The following is a 24815-nucleotide window of genomic DNA, read 5'->3' on the forward strand; positions in this document are numbered from 1 at the left end:
TAATCCTTTTTCTTGTCTCATTACACTGGCTGGGACCCCAGCATATGTTGAACTGAAGTGGAGAATAGATGTTCCTGCCTTGTTCTTTATGTTAGGAACGCTGCACCATGATGTATTGTGTTAGCTGCAGGGTTTTGTAGATGACCTAGAGCACACTTAGAATCTTCCCTTCTGTTACTATGATCTTGAGAGTTTTTATCACAAGTACGTGTTGAATTTTTGTCAAATGATCTTTCTGCATGTACTGTGATGGTATATGTTTGTTTTTCCTTTATTCTGTCAACGTGGTGAATTATCTAGTTTTATTTTTGAGTATTCGTGGGATAAGCCTCAGTTTATTATGTTGTATTATTCTCTTAAAATATGTATAGATTCAATCTGTTAATATTTTTTCATGAATTATTAGTCTGCAGTTTTTTTGTTCTTGTATCTTTGGCATTGTTATCAATGTTGCTGGCCTCATAAAATCAGTTATTAAGTATTTTTTCCTCCTCTATAAATCTGAAAGAGTTTGTATAGGAGCCTTACTTCTTTAATCTTTGATAGAATTCACCAATAAAGCCACTTGGTCTGGTGTTTCCTTCATGCAGAAGTCTTTAATTATAGCTTTAATTATACAGAAAATGTATTAAGATTTTTCCCCTTTTGTCAGATTTTGTTATTTCTGTCTTTCAATGAACCCATCCATTTCATCTATATTTTCAATTTTGGACACAGCTGTTCATAATCTCTTATTTTCCTTTTCAACATTTAAGGAATCTGTAGTTATGCTAACTATAATTCCTAACATTCTAATTTGCATATTCTTTTATTTTTAAGTGTGTATGTTGTTTATCAGACAATTTCATTGATCTTTCCAAAAAACTAGCTTTTGGTTTCACTGATTTTCTCTATAGTTGGTTTTTTAAAATTTCATTTATTTTTAGCTCTTATATTTATTAATTTATCTGTGCTACTTTTCACTCTTCCTAGCTTCCTAAGAGAAATCTTCATTATATCATTGATTTTGGAATTTTATTTTGTTTTGTAATCATTATTTTGCTTCAAATATTTCCAATTTCTTTGTGATTTCTCATTTGACCCATGGTTTGCTTAGAAATAAATTGTTTCTTTTTCAGATACTAAATTTATACCATGAACATTCTCTGATATTGTTAAGTAGTTTCTTTTAATTTTTTAATTTTAATTTTTACTTTTTATAAGATTTTATTTATTTGCAAGAGAGATCACGATTGAGGGAATGGGGCAAAGAGAGAGGGAGAAGCTGACTCTTTACTGAGTAGGAAGTCCAATGTAAAGCTCCATCCCAGGACCCTGATATCATGACCTGAGCCAAAGTCAGATGTTTAACTGACTGAACCACCCAGGTGCCCTTATGTAGTTTTTCAAATGGAAACAACAGGGGCACCTGGTTGGCTCAGTTAGTTAAATGTCTGCCTTTGGCTTGGGTCATAATGCCAGGGTGCTAGGACCGAGTCTCATCATGTCAGGCTCCCTGACAAGAGAGCCTGCTTCTCTCTCTGCTTACTGTTCCCTCCTGCTTGTGTGCTCTCTCTGTCAAATAAATAAATAAAAATTTTTAAAAAAAAGAAAAAAGAGAAAACAGAAGCTGGATCTCTGTGAAAGTAACAAAGATATTCTGAACTTAAAAGTTATAGGAAAAGTAATTTTCTATAAAAATTGAGGCCAAATCTTACAGTAAGATATTACAGAACAAAGGAAAATAAGGAGACAAATAATGTCCCTAGATGTAATTAAGAACAGGTCAAATGGAAGAGATCGAAATTGTAACTTTGTATTTCAAGACTAAGACATTAAGAAAGTAATGCAAAACATAATATCATAAAACAGAAGTAGGAAGCCCAGAAGATATGTGCTAAGACACAGGGGAAAATAGAAATGAAAGAAAAAATTTTCAGAAATGAAGACTTAACTGGTAGAACTACAAGAGCAAATAAACACATGGATAATGTCTTAAGAGAAACCTGAGGCAAAAAGTAGGAACATTTTGAAATTGGGAAAGAAATGAAGAAAGAGATAAAAATAATTTGAGAGGAAGTGATAAATACTGAAGAAAGGTAAAGAAGTTCTAAAATATTGATAATAAGAACCCCTAAAGAAGAAGATGAAAGCAAAGGACAGAACAGATTCTGAAAAGTGTAATTCAAGGAAAAGTTTCTGCAGTGTACAAAAGAAAGAAAAAGATTTAAAATATATATGGAAGCTTTGTGCAGTGGCAGTATTGTAGCCAATGAGGTTTATCTGAGGCGTGATTATTGCTAATTAAAATATATATGGAAAGAACATACCAAGTATCTGAGATTATTGACTCAAATCAATGAAGACCAAGGTATGTTTTAATATAACTACTGAAATGCTGAAGAAAAAGAAAATTCTTTGGGCATCTAGGAAAAAAAAGTGACATAAGGAAATGAAAATATGATTATTATCAGAATTTTGACAGCTGTGTTTTATTCTAGAAGAGAATAAGTTAATATAGTTAAGATAATCAAGGAAAGAACATGGCTGGCAGTAATTTTATACCCAACAAAACTGACTTTCTGATAGCAAAGGAACAGACTGTTCTATATGAGAACAGACTGTTCTATATGAGCAAAAATTTGTTCTCAGTAATACTTGAGTAATCTGAAAAAGAATGAACCTACGACAACCAAAATAACAGGAAGGAAAATTGACAGATGGTGAGCTTTAAATTTATAGTTACTTATGTTGGACAAAACTTATTGCTATTTAAGACTTAGTGTAGAAATATGACTAAATGAAGCTCAAAGGAAAAGAGTATGATATGTAATGGCTATATATTTAGACAATGTATTGTTAGAGAATCAAATGGCATTTATTTTTTGTAGACTATTCTTAAAGAGTAATTTCAGTGATATTAGTAATTATCTTCCTGCTTTTTGGAATTACTTTCCAAGCATAATGGAATTCCACGTATCAGGGTTATCTTTCTTCTCCTTGTTTTCACACAGGGTTTCATTTAGATAGGTTCTCCCCTAAGATTGTTTTTGCCACTATTTCCTTCCTTCCAGAACCTTTCCTTTTTGAGGAGAACCTCCAAAACCAGAACTGAAAGTAAAGTTTATTTATACTGATGAACACTCCGAGGACCTTTTCCTTGTAATAGAAATTAATATTATTTTTATTTCACATCTTGGTATTTTTAATATTTCATTTAAAATTATTTGTATATGTTTGATAATTTCATATATAGCTCCCAGTTTACAAATAATTTAACACAAGAATGGAGATTAATTTATTCTCTAAATTTCAGCTAATCTCTAACTCAGCATACATGATGAATATTCATGAGCTGTGTGATTTCACGAATGCTGTTGAACAACTCTTCAGAAATTAGGCATGAGTCTGTGGAATATACTGATGAGATTTTGACTCATTAAGGTAGTTTGTGACCTAAAAACACATACCTGGAACATGTTGTATGTGAGCAGCAATAGTTCCCAGTAAGCTCTTCTTTGACCAATCATCTACTCCAAGTTCTTGAAGGGCAAACCACATATATGTTGGTGTTTGGTTGTGCCTGAGCCCAGGTCAAAATAATGACTAAGAAAAGTAAATTCAGATGTTTGGAAGCACCCTGAAGATTTCTTTTTCTTCTTTCTTTTGTTCATTTTTTTGTTGTTGTTGTTTTGTTTGTTTGTTTGTTTTCAGTATTGGAACAACTAGAAGAGTCCCAATCCATTCTAGAAAGATTGTATTACAGGAAAATTCTGTTGAGTTTCAAGACTTTGGGAGGCAAATAGGATAAATTTAAACGATGGCCAAGATAATTAAATTCAACTGAAGTATCTGAACTATATTTTTAGTTTCAATTGTTAATTAAAAAAAAAACTTATACTAGTTTGTTTAAATTGGAGCTCTTTAATGTTACTTCACACAATTAAAAAGTAACTAAAAGAGTTTAGGAAACATAAATAATTGCTAACATGGTAAAATGTCAGGGCTTGATATTTCTGCTACTTCACTGCTAGACTAAAATTCCTTCTTGTAGCTTAAATTTCAGTGTTAACTTTCATAATCATTACTATTCATTCACTTATTCAGTTGTTAAGTATTTATCCAGGTCCTCCTATTTTTTGGGGGGGGGTAGATACTACGTTGCTTTTTAAGTTTTATTGAGATACAATTGGCATATAATGTATCAGTTTCAGGTGTGAAACATAATGATTCAATATATGTATGTATTACAAAATTATCACCACAGTAAGTCTAGTTAACAGGTACTGTGCTGTTTTAAAGCAATAGACTGAAAAGAATAAAAATTACCCATCAATATTATGCGAAGTCAAGCTCATTGGGTGGGTTTTCACAAAATTGGAAGGGTGAGGTATACTGAAAAAGAGGGATTGTTTTTGTCTGCAGTGCCCATTTACTTTGTAGTTTTGCTGAATATGTACCTTATCTATTAAGTAATTTAGGCACTCGGTTAGTGTTTGAACTTTTCTTGAAGGTTTTATACTTTTTAATTTGCTCTCAAAGATTCAAGACAAAGTATACATTTGAAAATAAGTTATACACCTCCACTTAAAGAACTAGTCTTTTCAAATTAACTCCTGGAAGTAAGCTGTTTATTTGAAGACATGTTAACTTTTTAAAAAATGGTTTGGATACCATTAAGTGCATTTTTTAAAAAAGATTTTATTGGGGCGCCTGGGTGGCTCAGTGGGTTAAGCTGCTGCCTTCGGCTCGGGTCATGATCTCAGGGTCCTGGGATCGAGTCCCACATCGGGCTCTCTGCTCAGCAAGAAGCCTGCTTCCCTCTCTCTCTCTCTCTGCCTGCCTCTCCATCTACTTGTGATCTCTCGCTGTCAAATAAATAAATAAAATCTTTAAAAAAAAATAAAAAAAAAAAAAAGATTTTATTTATTTATTTGACAGAGATCACAAGTAGGCAGAGAGGCAGGCAGAGAGAGAGGGGGGAAGCAGGCTCCCCGCTGAGCAGAGAGCCTGATTCGGGGCTCAATCCCAGGACCCTGGGATCATGACCTGAGCTGAAGGCAGAGGCTTTAACACTGAGCCACCCAGGCGCCCCAAGTGCATTTTTAAAAACAAAAGGTAAATAAGCACAAAAAATCATTTGCAGTAATTCTCTACTTATCTAAGAAGCTAATTTCTATTTTAAGAACATACAGAGTAAATATTCATGTTATCTGACAAATGGTGTGTTTATTCATGTCAAATTAAAAATCATCAAGTTCACAATTGTTCTGCTTAATAGATGCTTAGCTATATTTTAATGGATTCCAAGTATATCCTTATGTATATTTTTGGAATTCAGTGTCAGTATATTTTAGGCTGATTGCATATTAATCATTCCTTCTCTCTAAATTGTCAGTGCTATAGATTACAAACAGCATCCCTGTTGTAAATTTTCGAAGTAGTGTAACTCCTTAGAAAGTCCTTTTCCGTTCCTGGTACTTAAGATTAGGAAGAGGAAAGGAAAGTACTTGAACATATGAAAATTTTCCCTGAATATGAAGTTATTAAGTGAGAACATATTGATGTAAAAACAATTTCAAACTGTTACCTTGCAAAATGTTTTGTTTTCTGTAATACTGTTTTCATAAAGTGGAAAGATTGATCAAAGTAATGAATCTAAATAGTGTTTCACTATCAAAAGGATGATTATAGTTATCAGAGGAAGTCTAGAAATATTAGGTCTTAACTCCTTACATTAGGTCCAATTTTTATTACATGGTTATTTGAAGATATATAATTAAAGTAACCTAGGACAATTTGGAATAGAAAATAAAAAAACTCCTTTTAGAAGCAGTATTAACAATACATAATTGAGGTACCATATTCTCACTGACTGTGTATTAATACCAACATTCAGTTGGTATTCAGCCAGAGCTGAATACCATCATCATAAAACAAATGCCTAAAATTACAAGAATCAATCTAAAATGGACTATAATTAAAATGATATTAATTTTAATTATCAAAAGTTTTAGTGGTCAAATTTTAAAAGACATCCTGTTCAAATTAATTTAGTTTGAACTTTTAGACTCTTTCCAAAGATCCATGAACTGCCATGAAAATATGACTAGAGACATTTTCCTTAACTTGCTTGACTTGCTGGAATCTAGGTTAACTTAGAGCATGTCTCTGTGGAAACTAAACATTATCTGGGTCTAGACTCATTCCTTAAGAATAATTTGACAGCTCTCCTGAGCACCTGAGATCTATCCAGAATGGAAAAGAAATTGACAAAATTGTCATAATCTTCACAAACAAGAGCAAGCAAGAATAAACAGAACACAAACAAGAATAAAAACAAAACATGTTCTAAACTCTCTAAAGACAATTTCATTTTTCAGAACTGAAGCAGAGAAAATTACAAAAACATTTTCCTTGTGAGATTTCCCAATTCAAAGCCCTTCTTCATAATCATGCTTTTAAAGTTCAACCTGAATCATTTCATATGACTCTTAGGAGCTATAAATCAGACATTGACAGTAGGCTTACTTTGTATTGGGATAGAGTTTCCAAAGGGTGTTTTTCATCTTAGTTCTGTATTTTAGCTTCTTGATACAGATTTTGCATTTGGCCTTCAGTTTATTCCCTTGTTCTTAAGTGTGGATATCTGGGGAAAGTCAGTGATCCTACATTTAGAAAGATTTAGCCTGAGCAAATAATCGGAAGATAAAGCCGTATTTCCTCTAAGATCAATATTAACTGCCCTTCCTTCCCCAATGTCAGGATTACTACTAGTACAAGGTTGCATTTTTATTTTTTGAACTTCTAGAACCATGAAGTTTCCAGTAAAGAAAATACACAAAAAGACATCCTTTTTCTCTAGCAGAGCAATCAAGGTAAGATTATATAACACAATTTCTAAACAGACATAATTTTAAAGTAACTGGTCATGGAGTATGTGCATTCCTGAAAGTTATGTTAGAAAAAGATAAAATTGAGAGTGATTGTTGAAGGAAAGAAGTGTGGTAAGAAAGACAAGATCATGGATATTGGGTTTGAATCAAATTGTGTGATTTGAGAAAAGCCAGTTGATTTCCCTGAGTCTACATGTTAGCATTCTTGTTCTCAGTTCACAAGGTTGTAAATAATTCATTGTGTTAATGAATGGGAAGGACCTAGTATAGGGCCTGGTATATAATAGGTACTCAGTGAAAATTAGCGTTCTCCTTTCTCACCCCCCCCTTTTTTTTAACCTTTTCTGCCTCATGAATATTTCTAAAAAAATTGATATAAACCCTCTATTATTTTCCTATATGGTCATTCACTAGCGAAATCATCTTAAACACAGAGGATGACTTCTGTTCACATTAACTTATTGTAATCTCATGTTAAGAGTTCCCTAAAAATTGCTTAGGGCAAATGATATTTGTGCATATTTAAGAAACCAACGGCATTTAAACTTTTAATATATAAACCTTTCTTTATCTCCATCACCTACAAAGGTGGATTTTTTTTCTATGATGAACATAATCTACATTTCCAGCACATTACTTCCTAAACCTGTTTTAGCATCTAGTGTTTTTCTCCCTACTGTGATTATGCATATTACTGGGATGGTGAGCAGATAAAGATGATAGTGTTAAAGTCGTATCTCCTTGCTGCATCCCATGATCAGTCTCCTGAAATATGTGACATTCATAATATTCTAGTCAAATTGACCATAAACCGCCCTGACTACAGAAAAATCATATCAGCTCTGACTGCTGGAAAGCACATCTTGGAAATCAGGGATTGGCTCTCCAGGCTGTTCTATCTCTTTATTTGAAAAGAACAATAAGAACTGAAACAAATTTTGGCCAAGTAACTTAGGCAGTATTTAAAATAGAATATGTATCTTAAGGGATAGAACTATATTAGATTAAAATTATATATATAGCTTAATCTTTAGAGATATGTGACATTTCAAGGAAAAGCTTCGAGTTCATCCATTAGGACTAACAGTATGTGACAATATGGGGATGTGGTTGCTATGGTGTGACTTTGGCAAAAATTAAGTTGAAATGGAAGAATTAATTTTGACAGCTGGGCAATTTATTTCATTCAGCATGCAGTAATGTGATAATCTCACTGAATTTCTAGATTCAAGGTTGATTCCATGATTCTAGTTAGACAAAACTATTGATTTTAAAGCGTACGTATTTTTCATATAAAACAGTAGTCTTTCTCTCCTTCCTGAGAGAATCAAAATTGTCTTTTGGAGCACAAACTATTAAATTAGTATAATCAATTCCAGGCATTTTACCTTAGAGTGGTCTCTAATTGTAGTCTATATCTTCACTTGAAAAAGAAGTAAGAGATTCTATAAGATTGTTTGCATGAGGAGCAGTTGAGTTTTATTCATAATTATCTATAGTTGGTTAGTTGGAGCTTAATCAAAAAAGAATTACGCAACACTTTCATAAGGGTTTATTAATTCCATGTCAAACTTTGGTTACAGAGACAGAAACTATATTTGAACCATGCTTTAAAATCTCATATGAATTGAAGTGTATTATTAATATCTATGCAAACCATATACCATAATTTTATCAGTGTTTGAATAAATAAGGGTCATTTGCAAGAGTCATTTGAAGGATAATTATGCTTTCAAGTATGTGAAACAGGTTTTTGACCTAGACTCGAGTCCTTTAATTTATATTGATATAACTGAGGAAAGTTATAGTTACATGATTTGTAGGGGAAAAACTGGATTCATATTCTACTTCTGCTATAGACAAGTGTTGCAAACCTGGACAGTAATTTTATGCAACCTTCCCCGTTTATGTATTTGTCAAGCATTTTTTTTAAAAAAAATTTATTTATTTATTTGACACAGAGAGATCACAAGTAGGCAGAGAGGCAGGCAGAGAGAGAGGGGGAAGTAGGCTCCCCACGGAGCAGAGAGCCTGATGTGGGGCTCCATCTCAAGACCCTGAGATCATGACCTGAGCCAAAGTCATAGGCTTAACCCACTGAGCCATCCAGGTGCCCCTTGTCAAGCATTTTTTAGGGGCAATTACTATATGCCAGAAAATTGAATAGGAACTAAGGATATAAAATTAAGATGATAGACAGAGTCCTTAGTCCTAAAGAAGATAATTGTTCAGTGGGGGGAGAGCCATGTAAGGAGATAATTATGCGTTAGTGAAGTAACAGATATATACATGGTATTGTGGGAGCCTGGAAACTGTTCCTTTCCCAGTTGCAAGCTGGGGAGCTTTTCAAGCCGAAGGAAAGCATACATAGTGCAAGGCAAGAAGTACTGACTTATTGGGGCGCCTGGGTGGCTCAGTGGGTTAAAGCCTCTGCCTTTGGCTCAGGTCGTGATCCCAGGTCCTGGGATTGAGCCCCGCATCGGGCTGTCTGCTCAGTGGGGAGCCTGCTTCCCCTCCTCTGTCTCTGTCTGCCTCTCTGCCTACTTGTAATCTCTGTCTGTCAAATAAATAAATAAAATCTTAAAAAAAAAAAAGAAGTACTGACTTACAATTGTTGGCAGAAAAAAAGTTGGCAGAAAACTTTATGTCCATACCTATTCAACTTACACATTCATGTAACATTTAGTTCATCAAATTTACCTTTAGGGACACCTGGGTGGCTCAGTGGGTTGGGCCTCTGCCTTTGGCTCGGGTCATGATCTTGGGGTTCTGGGATCGAGCCCCGCATCGGGCTCTCTGCTCAGCAGTGAGCCTGCTTCCTCCTCTCTCTGCCTGCCTCTCTGCCTACTTGTGATCTCTCTCTCTCTCTCTCTGTCAAAAAAAAAAAAATTTACCTTTAGAAATTAAGAATAAAATATTTACACATATGTACCAAACAATATTCATAGAAAAGTTTACTTATCTGGTGTCTTTCCACATTATCCTTTCACAAATAATTATTCTAGGAAAAATCTCTTTCCTTCAGTGATGGATAGTAATTAAGAATTTAGCATATGAACTCTGAAAAAAATACAAGAAATAAATACAGAACGTGGACATAAAAAACACATTTGATAATAAATCAACACCTGAAAGACGATCGTACTACAGAGCTTATAATAAATGTGATCAATTGTTCACGTTATGAAATTAAAAAGAAAGATTTCTTTATATGCAGCTAATGGTATATATCACTTTTAGGTAGCAAGAAGTCAAAGGAGAGATGCAGGTACTTAAGGATAAAATTACAATAAAATAGAGAATTTTTGTTAAGGATTTGACAAATGTTTATATAGTGTTTTATGATGCGACAGGCACTGTCTTCAGCACTTCACAGCTGTCATCTGATTTACTCCGTGTAAAAGCCCTCTAAGGCAAATATTGTTTTTGTTCACATTTTACAGCTGAATATTCTGAGATACACATAAAGATTAAATAAGTTGCTCAGGTTCACACAATAGTAATTGAGTGGGGACTTGTACACCAGCAGTACAGAGTTCGTGACTTCAAGCTTTCTGCCCTGCTGCCTCTGACAAAGTAAATGCACTGAGGGTGTGTATGTGGAGGATCTAGGAGGAAGAAAAACTCACAGGAAGGCATGTGGAGAAAAAAGTATAGACACTTCTCAGGCCCATCAGATACAAAGAAAATTAAGAAAACAATGAAAAATAACCAAGTGTTATACTAATAATTAGAGAGAAAATAGTATATGAAGGAGGGTAAAAGGAGACCCAGCATAGCCGTAACCGGTGTACCTATGGAAGAGAAAAGAACACGGAATAGGATGCTTTTCAACGATATAACTCAGGAGTACTTTGTTAAAACTATGGGTGTGCACTTTAATCTGTAGTAAGGGAACAACATGTCCTAGAAAAAAATATGGATCACCCACAGTAAAATATAATGTTGTAAAGTTATTGCGTTGAAAGATTAAAGAATCCTGAGGGAGAACCAGGCTAAATACAAACAAGTAAACAAAAATCAGCCTGTTCAGGGGCGTCCATGTAACAAACATTGTTCAGAGAAGTATACAAGACAGATATTTTCAAACATGCAAGATATAGGAGAATGTATTCTCATAGCATTTCTTGGAGATACTACCAGGGAAAAAATTTCTGTCAAGGAATAGATAAGAATCTTTTCTAGGCATATAGATACAGCAGTGAACAAGATAAAACTTTCTTGCTTCTCACTGAGCCCCAAGTTCTAGTTATATAATAGTACAGGAAAAATAAATCAAGGCAGAGGAATTCTGCAGTTTGTTTCTGAATGTTTACAGCCTTGGTGATATTCAGCTGGTCTGTGCCGTTTAGATTATAACCATTGTTAATATTCTCCAGCCGTTGGTGAAAAGATGTGGCCCCAAGTTTCCTAAGATCCTCTGCCTATTTGTCCATTGCAAGCCTTACCCCGGGATCTCTCTGAGATCTGGGATGTGTCTGTTATCCAGTAACTGAAGAGTTAAAGCAGAGGCTGGCAGGGAGCTTCTGGGTTTGCCTGTGTCCTGATGGGTTATTCCTAGTTGTTAAAAATTTCAAGTATTTCATCTGCTTATAGTCACATGATTGGTATTGACAACCACTGGAAACAAACCCAAAGTCCAGCATCATATGAAAGATTAATTTTAAAAAGTAATCATGCAGTGAGATCTTAAATCAAATTGAGTTAAATACAGCTACATGTGACAAAGTGGATGCCTCTTAAAAACATTATATTGAGTAAAAAGGTATGTTATGAAATAACCTGTAACATTGAATGACCATTGCTAAAGTATGATTCTTATGATTCTTTTATAAATATTAGAAAATATTTGAATTAAGCCATTGTTTGTGCATGCATACAAATGAAATAAAATTATAAAGGTAAGCAAGGAGGGGCACCTGGGTGGCTCAGTTGGTTGGGCATCTGCCTTTGCTCATGTCATGATCTCAGGTTCTCTGTTCAGCGGGGAGTCTGCTTCTCCCCCTCCCTCTGTGCTCTCTCTCTCCCTCAAATAAATAAAATATTTTTAAAAATAAAGAAAAGCAAGGAAATCAAACAAAATTCAAGGTAGTTAGTGCAGCTGTGCAGAATATAAGGGGTTCGGTACTCACTGTGAACTGATTCTTCACTATCTGGATGGTGGGTACGAAGGCTTTTATTTCATTGGTAGATGTTAAACTGTATGTGGGTCTTATACCCTTTTGTGTTTATGATACTGCATAACAGAACAGTTCACATAGCAAAAGCGGAAAAAAATCTAAACATTTTAAGGGCCTAAAATCAAAGTAAGAAAAAGAACAATAAACTCAAAGAAGTAATATGTTAATCAATTAGAAAATAAAAATACTAGACAGAATAAAGAAAATCAAAATTAAGTGTTTGAAAACTAGACAGTCTTACTGCACACTTAAAGAAAAACAAAAAAACGAGCAAGCAAACTAATAAAAGCAACAAAATGGAAAACAACAAGCATAACAAACAGTAAAGCAACAAAAATAAAGAGAAATATGTTATGAATGAAAATGCGTATATTAACTACAGAATTAGCATAGTTTAAAGAATGTAATGAACAATGATTTTTCCAGAAAGCTTGCAAATTCAGTTGAGTCTATCAATGTCTGGAAACATATGCTCTATTAATCTGATTAAAAAAGACAGAAAATTGCTCACTATCAGGAATGAGATGAGGACATTCACAACATAGTTCTACTCAGTATTTTACTGAAGATGCCAGCAAGTGATGTAAGGATAATTGTATAAAAATTTGGAAGAAGATGAATTCTGAAATAATATTATAGAGTTAGTTATTCTCTATAATTTCAACATAAAAATCAATCTAGATCAAATAAAACACAAAACAAGATCTTACTGATTATAAATTTTAAAAATCTCTCTTGAAAACTTTGCAAAAAAATGAAAATAACCCCAAACTTTAGACTACCAAGACTAATACTGTCAGAAGTTTCCATATGTATAACATATCTATTTATGTATCTTTTATGTACTTATCTGGTGATCTACCTTTTCTCAGAATTTGTTGCTAATTTTTCCTTTATCCTTATGTATTTTGTGAATATCTACCTTCCATATTTTTATAATTATCATGATAACTAATGGGTTTGCCTTTTCGCTAGCTTTAATGAGCTCACTTTTTGTGTGACTGCTTTTTAATTTATTAATTCCTGTTTTCATCCTAAGTGGGTCCTTCATTATTCTTTCCTAAGAATTTTTATTTTACAACTTCTTTTTTAAAGTAAAAGCTTAATTTGTGTTCTTTTTTTGTTCATTCCATATTAAATATACCTGAAGCAGGTAAGGTCTCCCTTTAACATTTCTTTAGATGTATACAAAAGGATCTTATAGTGTAAAACAAAATAATCTCCATGATACAAATTTTAAAACCTTGATGAAAAAAATAACTAAATGTAAGAAAAAACAATTGTTTTTCCTTTACCATCATTAATTTGATTCAGATCGTATATGTTTAAAACAAAAGAAGACAAAATAACCACCTGAAAAAAATTTATTCTGGTAAGAAGTAAGAGAAATATAGTAGTTAATTAGTTGAAATTGACATTCTGTTTTATATTATGCATTAGTGTGTATCTGTGAATTTATCCTAAATTAACCTTTAAACTTAGTGTGTTTAGTTCCTCTCTCCAAAATAAAACGATTTTGTTTATAAAAAATTATTTGTAAACCAATCAAAAGAAATTGAACTCATCTGCAATTGACAGATGTCATCAAAAATATCCACTATAATTTTAATGCTCTGATTGACACAGGTTATTTGATAATATTCTGTGTTATATGTTGGCAAGTGTATCCTCACACATTTTTTTTTAAGACCCTATTTATTTATTTGACAGAGGCACAGCAAGAGAGGGAACACAAGCAGGGAAAGCAGGGGAGGGAGAAGCAGGCTCCCCGCAAAGCGGGGAGCCTGATGCAGGACTTGATCCCAGGACCCTGGGATGATGACCTGAGCCGAAGGCAGATGCTTAACCATATGAGCCACCCAGGAGCCCCTATCTTCACACATTAGTTTTTTTTTGTTTTTGTTTTTGTTTTAAAGATTTTATTTATTTATTTGTCAGATAGAGTGAGCACAGGCAGACAGAGAGGCGGGCAGAGGCAAAGGGAGAAGCAGGCTCCCTGCTGAGCAAGGAGCTCGACGTGGGACTCGATCCCAGGACGCTGGGATCATGACCTGAGCTGAAGGCAACCACTTAACCAACTGAGCCACCCAGGCATCCCTCCTCACACATTGTTAATGAGAATGCATTTAATAGTGTTTTGAGACAAATATGTCTATATACATTAACATTTCAATGATATGCAATAGTCTTTCATCTGTAAACTCCACTTAATAATTTATTCTACAGATCTATTTATACTTTTGCACAAAGATACATATGTAAGGAAGAATACTTATGACAACATTGTTTATAGTGGTAAGTGATCAAAAACAGCTGAGTGCTCACCAGTAAAGGATAGCTAAATTATTGTGGCTATATACAAAGGAATGTTATGCACCTGTTAGAAAGAATAAGGTAGGTATATATAGGCTAAGATACTAATATTAACCTATTGATACTAATATCAGTAGTTTCTGGGAGATAATTCTCCATGCATCTCTTCTATTTCTGTGTTTTTTATTTACAGAGGTATTGATTGCTTTTATTCCAAATTATCTTTTCATGGGTATTTGTACAGAGAGCAGTCTTGGAAGATAGATGTGTCTCCTTCTGGAGCAAAGAGAACTATTTATAGATTAATATAATAAAATAATGTCTCCTTGAGGGGCAAGTTCAAGTATGCTTACTACCCATTATGAAAGAGTCAGGATGCATCTCTTGGTCTTCCTCTCTTCTAACACACCCCATTGTATGTGTCAGCATCATCTGGCCCTCATTGGCCCTCATTGTGTTGTCCTGTGGGAACTGGGATTTGGTAAGTGACTCAAACTGATATTTCAGGTACTGCTATTAATGTGAGTAAGAGAGTTCTTTGACTCTGACCCACAAGTTTCATGTCTCCATGACATGAGTCGAGAATATGTGAAACTGTAGCAGGCTAATTGGTTAGTTTCAAATAGGATAATTACAATCTCAGCCCTACTTCAAAGTTCTTGACAGAAGTTCTCCAAGATTTTAGGTGTAAAAATAATTAAGACTTAGAACAATGTTAATGTTATATTGCTCATTTTAAGAAAACTGGTATGTGTATGTAGCAGATTCAACTTTACATTATTTGTCTTGAATCTTGGATATTTAGATATGCAAAAGAAATATTGCTTATAATTCCTTTTCACTTTTCTCTAATATTCCTCATGAGCCTTCCTCCTGTTTTCCAACTGCTCCCTGAATGACAGGTAAAAAAAATAAAATAAAATAATAAAACATAGTTCAAGCCTGCTTGAAACTTAGTTTGATTCAGTAATGTAAAGACTATCAGGTTGAATTAACTCTTTTCTGAATAAATGTGCCAGTGTTTTTTATTCCTCTTTTTTGCCTTATCTTTTGTCAGATGCAGTGGGGAATATGGATTTTACTAATGTTGCATTTATGGGCATATGGAAGTGGAAGAGAAGGCAGAGAAGGACAAGGCATGGGGTGGGGAAAAAGAAGAGGTCAAAGGATAGAGAAGCAACAGATAAGATAAAGACTTAAATGTTGATTGAATTAAGGAATAAAAAGGTTAGTAGTCATCTCAGAAAAACATCCGTAGAATGGTGGGACTGAACTGAAATCTGAATGTGCAAGAAAGTGAGACTGGGAGAGAAAACTACCCTTTTGGAGATTGGAATAAGAAAGGGAGAAGGGACTGGAATAGAGATTAAAATTAGGGACATGTGTTTCATAGAAGCCATATTGATTACATTGTGTAAAGGAGCCTCGTGTTCTCCTTTATACTCATGTATAAAGGGAAGGTGCTAATTACAGAAGCTGAGCTTGAAATAAAGTAGGGAAAGAAGTTGGGCTCCAGAGAACCAGAAGGCAAAGAAATCAAGGCTCCTTGAAAAAGATTGGACCTTGATGTGGCCTCTGGGGCTGGAGAGGACGTGAAGTTGATGAACGTGGGGTAGGAGGAGGACAGAAAGTTTAGGGGTTTCACTCTTGCACCTGAGTTTGAGGGTAACCAAGGTAAGTGGGGGCCTTGAGAGCTTGTTAAAAATTTGGAGGAATCATTTACAGACATTAACCAAGAATTTCCTCTTCTGTAAGTGAGGATGGTAATACTTATTTTCTTTTTTTTGTGTGTTATTTTGATAATAAAATAGGATAATATGAATTAAAGTGATTTTTCACTTAAGAGTTTACTGTATATTTGTTATTATGCACTACAGAATACTTTGGTAAAGCTATTTTCCAAAGTAAATATCTGTATGCCCATGCCAAAAGGAAGATAATATACATAATCTAGAATGATTAAAAATGAGATACTTTGGGAGGGCCTGAGTGGCTCATTCCATTAAGCTTCTGTCTTTGGCTCAGGTCATGAGGTTCTGGGATTAAGCCCCTGGTGCGCTCCCTGTTCAGCTCCCTCTGATACTTCTCCTGCTTGTGCGCTCTCTCTCTCTCTCTCTCTCATCAAATAAATAAATAAAATCTTTTCAAAAAATGGAATACTTTGTAAATTTAACAATAGGTGAAGCTTATCCATCATGAATTATAATGACTGTAGACTTTCAGAATGGGGACTGATATGGTTCATGAGTTAAGAACAGGGAGGGTGTTTTGGACTAGGGTGGGTCAGCTTTGAATTTAATCATATCTTCATGTGAAGATATTCCTTTTCTTTGGAACAATGGTCCCCACTGTTTCCATGCTCTTTTCTACTTCTCTGGATGGCTTAGCTTTAAATGATTTCGAAACATCTGAGTGAACAGGCTGTTACAGCAATCTTTCCTTCCCTTTTGATCACCTCCGTGCACACCTCAGTACAATTTGCCCCTCCTCTACAATATCCATGGTTTGTAGATGAGCTCTCTTTGTCAGATGAGCTGTGTCCAGTTTTTAACTCCTTAAGAAATGAGGTAGGGATATCCCAACAGAGTTACAGAGTATTATATCCTTACCAAAAAAAAAAAAAAAAATGCTTACCCTATGGCTTTATATCCCATTTAATTTTTTTGTGTACTGATCTAGGTTTTTAAAGTTTTTTTTTTTTTTTTTTTAGGAACTCTGAAGTGACAGCTCATTTTAAAGTATTTCTTACTTTGTCCATGAGTTGCTTTTCAAATTTTATAAAATACTTCATGAGTTACTGAAGAGTTTTAAAAATAAATGGTAATGAGTTCAATTTGGTCTCCATGCCAACTACTGATATATATTTTCCTGGTGACTGATCTTTATATTGTAGACAGTGCATGATTTAATGTTCTTTTGCCTGCTTGCAAGAGAATTATTTCGCTTTTTTTTTTTCAATCAAGTCAACCAAATTGTCAACAACTTTTATTAACTACCTACTTTATAATAGCTTAGAACAGAGGTACCCTGGGGAGTTATTGAGTTAATAGAAAAGGAAATCATTGCAATTAGTGGATTTACAGTAAAGTTAACTGAACAAATAAATGTTAATTTTTGAACTGAGAAGGAAATAAAAAAATAAATTGTTGCCATCTGCTCCCTTTTAGTTGGATGAGGAGAAAATAACATTCCAAAGAATTACTTGATCATAACGTTTGGAGATTATGAGGTGATCATAGATAATCTTTCACTGAGCCCTTGCACAGACTTATTTAAGGAGCAATAAAAGAGTTCTTTATTAAAAAAACAGGTTTTATGCAGCCAAGAATACTATATCCAGCTAGGCTATCATTGAAAATAGAAGGAGAGATTAAAAGCTTCCAGGACAAACAAAAACTGAAAGAATTTGCAAATACCAAACCAGCTCTACAGGAAATATTGAAAGGGGTCCTCTAAGCAAAGAGAGACCCTAAAAGTAGTAGATCAGAAAGAAACAGAGACAATATACAATAACAGTCACCTTACAGGCAATACAATGGTACTAAATTCATATCTCTCAATACTTACCCTGAATGTTAATGGGCTAAATGCCCCAATCAAAAGACACAGGGTATCAGAATGGATAAAAAAACAAAACCCATCTATATGTTGCCTACAAGAAACTCATCTTAAACCCGAAGACACCTCCAGGTTTAAAGTGAGGGGGTGGAAAAGAAATTTACCATGCTAATGGACATCAGAAGAAAGCAGGAGTGGCAATCCTTATATCAGATCAATTAGATTTTAAGCCAAAGACTATAATAAGAGATGAGGAAGGACACTATATCATACTCAAAGGAACTATCCAACAAGAAGATCTAACAATTTTAAATATCTATGCCCCTAAAGTGGGAGCAGCCAACTATATAAACCAATTAATAACAAAATCAAAGAAACACATCGACAATAATACAATAATAGTAGGGGATTTTAACACTCCCCTCACTGAAATGGACAGATCATCCAAGCAAAAGATCAACAAGGAAATAAAGGCCTTAAATGACACACTGGACCAGATGGACATCACAGATATAATCAGAACATTTCATCCCAAAGCAACAGAATACACATTCTTCTCTAGTGCACATGGAACATTCTCCAGAATAGATCACATTCTTGGTCCTAAATCAAGTCTCAACCGGTATCAAAAGATTGGGATCATTCCCTGCATATTTTCAGACCACAATGCTCTGAAGCTAGAACTCAATAACAAGAGGAAATTTGGAAAGAACCCAAATACATGGAGACTAAACAGCATCCTTCTAAAGAATGAATGGGTCAACCAGGAAATTAAAGAAGAATTGAAAAAATTTATGGAAACAATTGATAATGAAAACACAACGGTTCAGAATCTGTGGGACACAACAAAGGCAGTCCTGAGAGGAAAATATATAGCGGTACAAGCCTTTCTCAAGAAACAAGAAAGGTCTCAGGTACACAACCTAACCCTACACCTAAAGGAGCTGGAGAAAGATCAAGAAAGAAACCCTAAACCCAGCAGGAGAAGGGAAATCATAAAGATCAGAGCAGAAATCAATGAAATAGAAACCAAAAAAAACAATAGAACAAATCAACGAAACTAGGAGCTGGTTCTTTGAAAGAATTAATAAGATTGATAAACCCCTGGCCAGACTTATCAAAAAGAAAAGAGAAAGGACCCAAATAAATAAAATCATGAATGAAAGAGGAGAGATCACAACGAACACCAAAGAAATACAGACAATTATAAGAACATACTATGAGCAACTCTACGCCAACAAATTTGACAATCTGGAAGAAATGGATGCATTCCTAGAGACATATAAACTACCACAACTGAACCAGGAAGAAATGGAAAGCCTGAACAGACCCATAACCAGTAAGGAGTTTGAAACAGTCATCAAAAATCTCCACAAACAAAAGCCCAGGGCCAGATGGCTTCCCGGGGGAATCTACCAAACATTTAAAGAAGAACTAATTCCTATTCTCCTGAAACTGTTCCAAAAAATAGAAATAGAAGGAAAACTTCCAAACTCATTCTATGAGGCCAGCATCACCTTGATCCCCAAACCAGACAAGGATCCCATCAAAAAAGAGAACTACAGACCAATATCCTTGATGAACACAGATGCAAAAATTCTCGCCAAAATACTAGCCAATAGGATTCAACAGTACATTAAAAGGATTATTCACCACGACCAAGTGGGATTTATTCCAGGGCTGCAAGGTTGGTTCAACATCCGCAAATCAATCAATGTGATACAACACATTAATAAAAGAAAGAACAAGAACCATATGATACTCTCCATAGATGCTGAAAAAGCATTTGACAAAGTACAGCATCCCTTCCTGACCAAAACTCTTCAAAGTGTAGGGATAGAGGGCACATACCTCAATATAATCAAAGCCATCTATGAAAAACCCACCGCAAATATCATTCTCAATGGAGAAAAACTGAAAGCTTTTCCGCTAAGGTCAGGAACACGGCAGGGATGTCCGTTATCACCACTGCTATTCAACATAGTACTAGAAGTCCTAGCCTCAGCAATCAGACAACAAAAGGAAATCAAAGGCATCCAAATCGGCAAAGAAGAAGTCAAACTATCACTCTTCGCAGATGATATGATACTCTATGTGGAAAACCCAAAAGACTCCACTCCAAAACTGCTAGAACTTGTACAGGAATTCAGTAAAGTGTCAGGATATAAAATCAATGCACAGAAATCAGTTGCATTTCTCTACACCAACAACAAGACAGAAGAAAGAGAAATTAAGGAGTCCATCCCATTTACAATTGCACCCAAAACTATAAGATACCTAGGAATAAACCTAACCAAAGAGACTAAGAATCTATTCACAGAAAACTATAAAGTACTCATGAAAGAAATTGAGGAAGACACAAAGAAATGGAAAAATGTTCCATGCTCCTGGATTGGAAGAATAAATATTGTGAAAATGTCTATGCTACCTAAAGCAATCTACACATTTAATGCAATTCCTATCAAAGTACCATCCATTTTTTTCAAAGAAATGGAACAAATAATCCTAAAATTTATATGGAACCAGAAAAGACCTCGAATAGCCAAAGGAATATTGAAAAAGAAAGCCAAAGTTGGTGGCATCACAATTCCGGACTTCAAGCTCTATTACAAAGCTGTCATCATCAAGACAGCATGGTACTGGCACAAAAACAGACACATAGATCAATGGAACAGAATAGAGAGCCCAGAAATAGACCCTCGACTCTATGGTCAACTCATCTTCGACAAAGCAGGAAAGAATGTCCAATGGAAAAAAGACAGCCTCTTCAATAAATGGTGTTGGGAAAATTGGACAGCCACATGCAGAAAAATGAAATTGAATCATTTCCTTACACCACACATGCAAATAGACTCAAAATGGATGAAGGATCTCAATGTGAGAAAGGAATCCATCAAAATCCTTGAGGAGAACACAGGCAGCAACCTCTTCGACCTCAGCCACAGCAACATCTTCCTAGGAACATCACCAAAGGCAAGGGAAGCAAGGGCAAAAATGAACTTTTGGGATTTTATCAAGATCAAAAGCTTTTGCACAGCAAAGGAAACAGTGAACAAAACCAAAAGACAACTGACAGAATGGGAGAAGATATTTGCAAATGACATATCAGATAAAGGGCTAGTGTCCAAAATCTATAAAGAACTTAGCAAACTCAACACCCAAAGAACAAATAATCCAATCAAGAAATGGGCAGAGGACATGAACAGACATTTCTGCAAAGAAGACATCCAGATGGCCAACAGACACATGAAAAAGTGCTCCATATCCCTCGGCATCAGGGAAATACAAATCAAAACCACCATGAGATATCACCTCACACCAATCAGAATGGCTAAAATTAACAAGTCAGGAAATGACAGATGCTGGCGAGGATGCGGAGAAAGGGGAACCCTCCTACACTGTTGGTGGGAATGCAAGCTGGTGCAACCACTCTGGAAAACAGCATGGAGGTTCCTCAAAATGTTGAAAATAGAACTACCCTATGACCCAGCAATTGCACTGCTGGGTATTTACCCTAAAGATACAAACGTAGTGATCCGAAGGGGCACGTGCACCCGAATGTTTATAGCAGCAATGTCTACAATAGCCAAACTATGGAAAGAACCTAGATGTCCATCAACAGACGAATGGATAAAGAAGATGTGGTGTAGGGACGCCTGGGTGGCTCAGTTGGTTAAGCAGCTGCCTTCGGCTCAGGTCGTGATCCCAGCGTCCTGGGATCGAGTCCCACATCGGGCTCCTTGCTCATCAGGGAGCCTGCTTCTCCCTCTGCCTCTGCCTGCCATTCTGTCTGCCTGTGCTCGCTCTCTCTCCCTCTCTCTGACAAATAAATAAAATCTTTTAAAAAAAAAAAAAGGATTAAAAAAAAAAAAGAAGATGTGGTATATATACACAATGGAATACTATGCAGCCATCAAAAGAAATGAAATCTTGCCATTTGCGATGATGTGGATGGAACTAGAGGGTATCATGCTTAGTGAAATAAGTCAATCGGAGAAAGACAACTATCATATGATCTCCCTGATATGAGGGAGAGGAGATGCAACATGGGGGGTTAAGGGGGCAGGAGAAGAGTAAATGAAACGAGATGGGATTGGGAGGGAGACAAACCATAAGTGACTCTTAATCTCACAAAACAAACTGAGGGTTGATGGGGGGAGGGGGGTTGGGGGGGTGGGGTTATGGATATTGGGGAGGGTATGTGCTATGGTGAGTGCTGTGAAGTGTGTAAACCTGGCGATTCGCAGACCTGTACCCCTGGGGATAAAAATATATGTTTATAAAAAATAAAATTTAAAAAAAAAACAGGTTTTATAAAAAGTGGACTTTACAAAAACTCTTTATAAAAGTTCAGGCTTTTTCTAAAGTCTACTTCCTGGTCATAGTTTGGAAGCTTTGTTTAGGGGAGGATTTGCACAGTCCATAGGAATTTAGTAATGCAGTAGAGCTAACAGAGACGTGTGGTATCCTTTTCAGGTGAAGGAAGTGGTTTTATTGTCTAGAAAACAGGTTTGGGGAATGGAGGAATTTTAAGTAGAATGATTAGAGAGATAAGCCATGAAGAGTCATTTGGCCTGTTTCTCAGTAATTGCCTAAACAGTGTGTTTCACTAGATGGGGAATTTCTACTAATTTTTTTCCTATTGACTTTAGACATAGGCAAAGAGAATTATATACTTCTGTTCAGAGATTTTTTGCCTTCTGTAACCTTTAGGTTGGTCCTGGATACAGTAGGTACAACACTCAGGTAAACGTCAGCCATTATTGATGGAGTCATCTCTGAAGCATATGGATTAAAATGTGCTGAATAGGTCAGTGGGTGACAATTACCTTTTCAAAAAATAAACTCATACATGTAAAATGATAAACCTTTATTTTTCCATCATTCTTCTAACAATACGTTGAACTTCTGTATTACTCTGTTAGGACTGTCATAACGAAGTACCACAAACTGGATGGTTTAAGCTACAGGCATTTTTTTGTCCCCCTGCTCTGGGGGCTAGAAGTCTCAGATCAAGGTATCAGCAGAGTTATGTTCTGAAGGGGAATCTGTTTTATCCCTCTCTCCTGGGCTTCCAGAGCTTTGTCGGCCATCTTTGATGACCCTTGGCTTGTAGAAGCTTCATCCCAGTCTCGATCTCTGTCTTCATCTTCATATGGTGTTCTCTGTGGCCAGATTGCCCATTTTTATAAGAACACTAGTCCCATTAAGTTAAGGACCCACCCTACTCCAGTACGAGGGCATCTTAACTAATTACATCAGCAATGACTTTGTATCCAAATAAGACCACATTCTGAGGTACACTAGGGTTAGGATTTCCATGTGTGAATTTGGTGGGGGTGGGGAGAGATACTATTCAACCTGTAATAGCTCCCATGCTACCAAAGATAAAAACCTTATTTAATTTGATTCTGGGCATGCTCATTCATTTGGGGTTTCCCTGGAGTGGAGATAGAGGGTCTTTGGGGGTCAACTGCTCACGGCCCACAGGGCACTGCCTCTGCCTCCTTATCCCCACTCATGTCCTGTTCTGTGGTTGCTGGCTTCTGTCTTGTCTGCCATTTACTACGTCTGTGCTTTCCATTTGATCCCTGGTTGGCAGTTTTTGTAATTCCATCTATTCATTTTTATCAAAGCACTCATTAGGTAGTAACCTTCCTTCTCCCCAAAATTGTGATTGCCGTCCTGCCCCATGCTGGGTGAGCAGGACAATTGGTGGCCTGTGTTAGGTACTTGCAGCTTTCACAGACATTTCTGTCCTGCTGAAGCTGTTCCAAGCTGATCTAGAGAAAAATGTACAAGGCTTCTCCAGGGATGTGCAGTGGGAGCTCTACTCTGTTTCTCTGTGTCCCATACTTCACTCCCAGTGGAGGGGGCAGGGGCAGAGATAGGGCCTTTCCGGGAGACCCTTTCATATCTCTACTCTGCACCTTCCACTCTGGCTCAGCATATAGCCCTCCGATGATAGTGTCCTCCCATTCAGATAACCAAGCATGGTCTACCCGGCTCTTCTAGACCCTCAGGCTGTAAAGGTGACTCTGTCTCCTTGGTGCTGTGTCTTATGCATATGAGTCAGGATTCTCACATCTCCTGAATGCCCCTCAAGGTCAAAACAATGTTCTTTAACAATATCACTTAAGGGAATATTGCTTCTAACAGATAATTTTTTTCTTTTTTAGATTTTTGAGTGAAATACTACATAAAGTGTAGAAGATAAAATTGATAGGATGTTTCCATGATCTAGCTTAAGAAATAAAATCTTTCTTCTATTTTTGCAAACCCATTGCTCAAAACAATTGTCTCAAAACTCTTGAACACATCTCAAAAAATTGAATTTACCCATATACGTGTGCTCTAGGGCCCTGTGTTACCCTTTCTTATGGGGGAGATGCACAGTTCCTTAATGGCTGTGAGAATAAGGGTATATGTAGAGTTTGCTCTATAGACAATCAATAGAACTTGAGATGAAGAAACCTAACATTAACAGATGAAGAATATTATTGGGGCGCCTGGGTGGCTCAGTGGGTTAAGCCGCTGCCTTCGGCTCAGGTCATGATCTCGGGGTCCTGGGATCGAGTCCCACATTGGGCTCTCTGCTCAGCAGGGAGCCTGCTTTGCTTCCCTTCCTCTCTCTCTGCCTGCCTCTCTGCCTACTTGTGATCTCTCTCTGTCAAATAAATAAATAAAATCTTAAAAAAAAAAACAGATGAAGAATATTATTAATTTTCATTAAAGATACATATACAAAACATTTGGGAAAAAAAATCTCAATATTGCGAGGGATGCCGAATACGGTCTCATCATCCAGTGCTTCCATATTAAAAGAGAAAATTCAGAGTCTTGCTAAGTCTCATATATGTCTTTATGTACACACATGAACACGATGTAT

General features: G+C 35.8%; 1 protein-coding gene and 1 pseudogene across 1 annotated transcript in view; both read left to right on the forward strand.

Moving 5' to 3' along the window:
- The window catches only part of ITGBL1 (integrin subunit beta like 1), a 214314-nt gene that overhangs the window by 58553 nt on the left and 130946 nt on the right, over nt 1–24815 (forward strand). The gene's annotated exons all lie outside the window — the stretch shown is intronic.
- LOC125096525 (uncharacterized) lies at nt 2223–2342 on the forward strand (annotated as a pseudogene).

Source organism: Lutra lutra, chromosome 3 (assembly GCF_902655055.1).
Source record: "Lutra lutra chromosome 3, mLutLut1.2, whole genome shotgun sequence".
Lineage (NCBI taxonomy): Eukaryota > Metazoa > Chordata > Mammalia > Carnivora > Mustelidae > Lutra > Lutra lutra.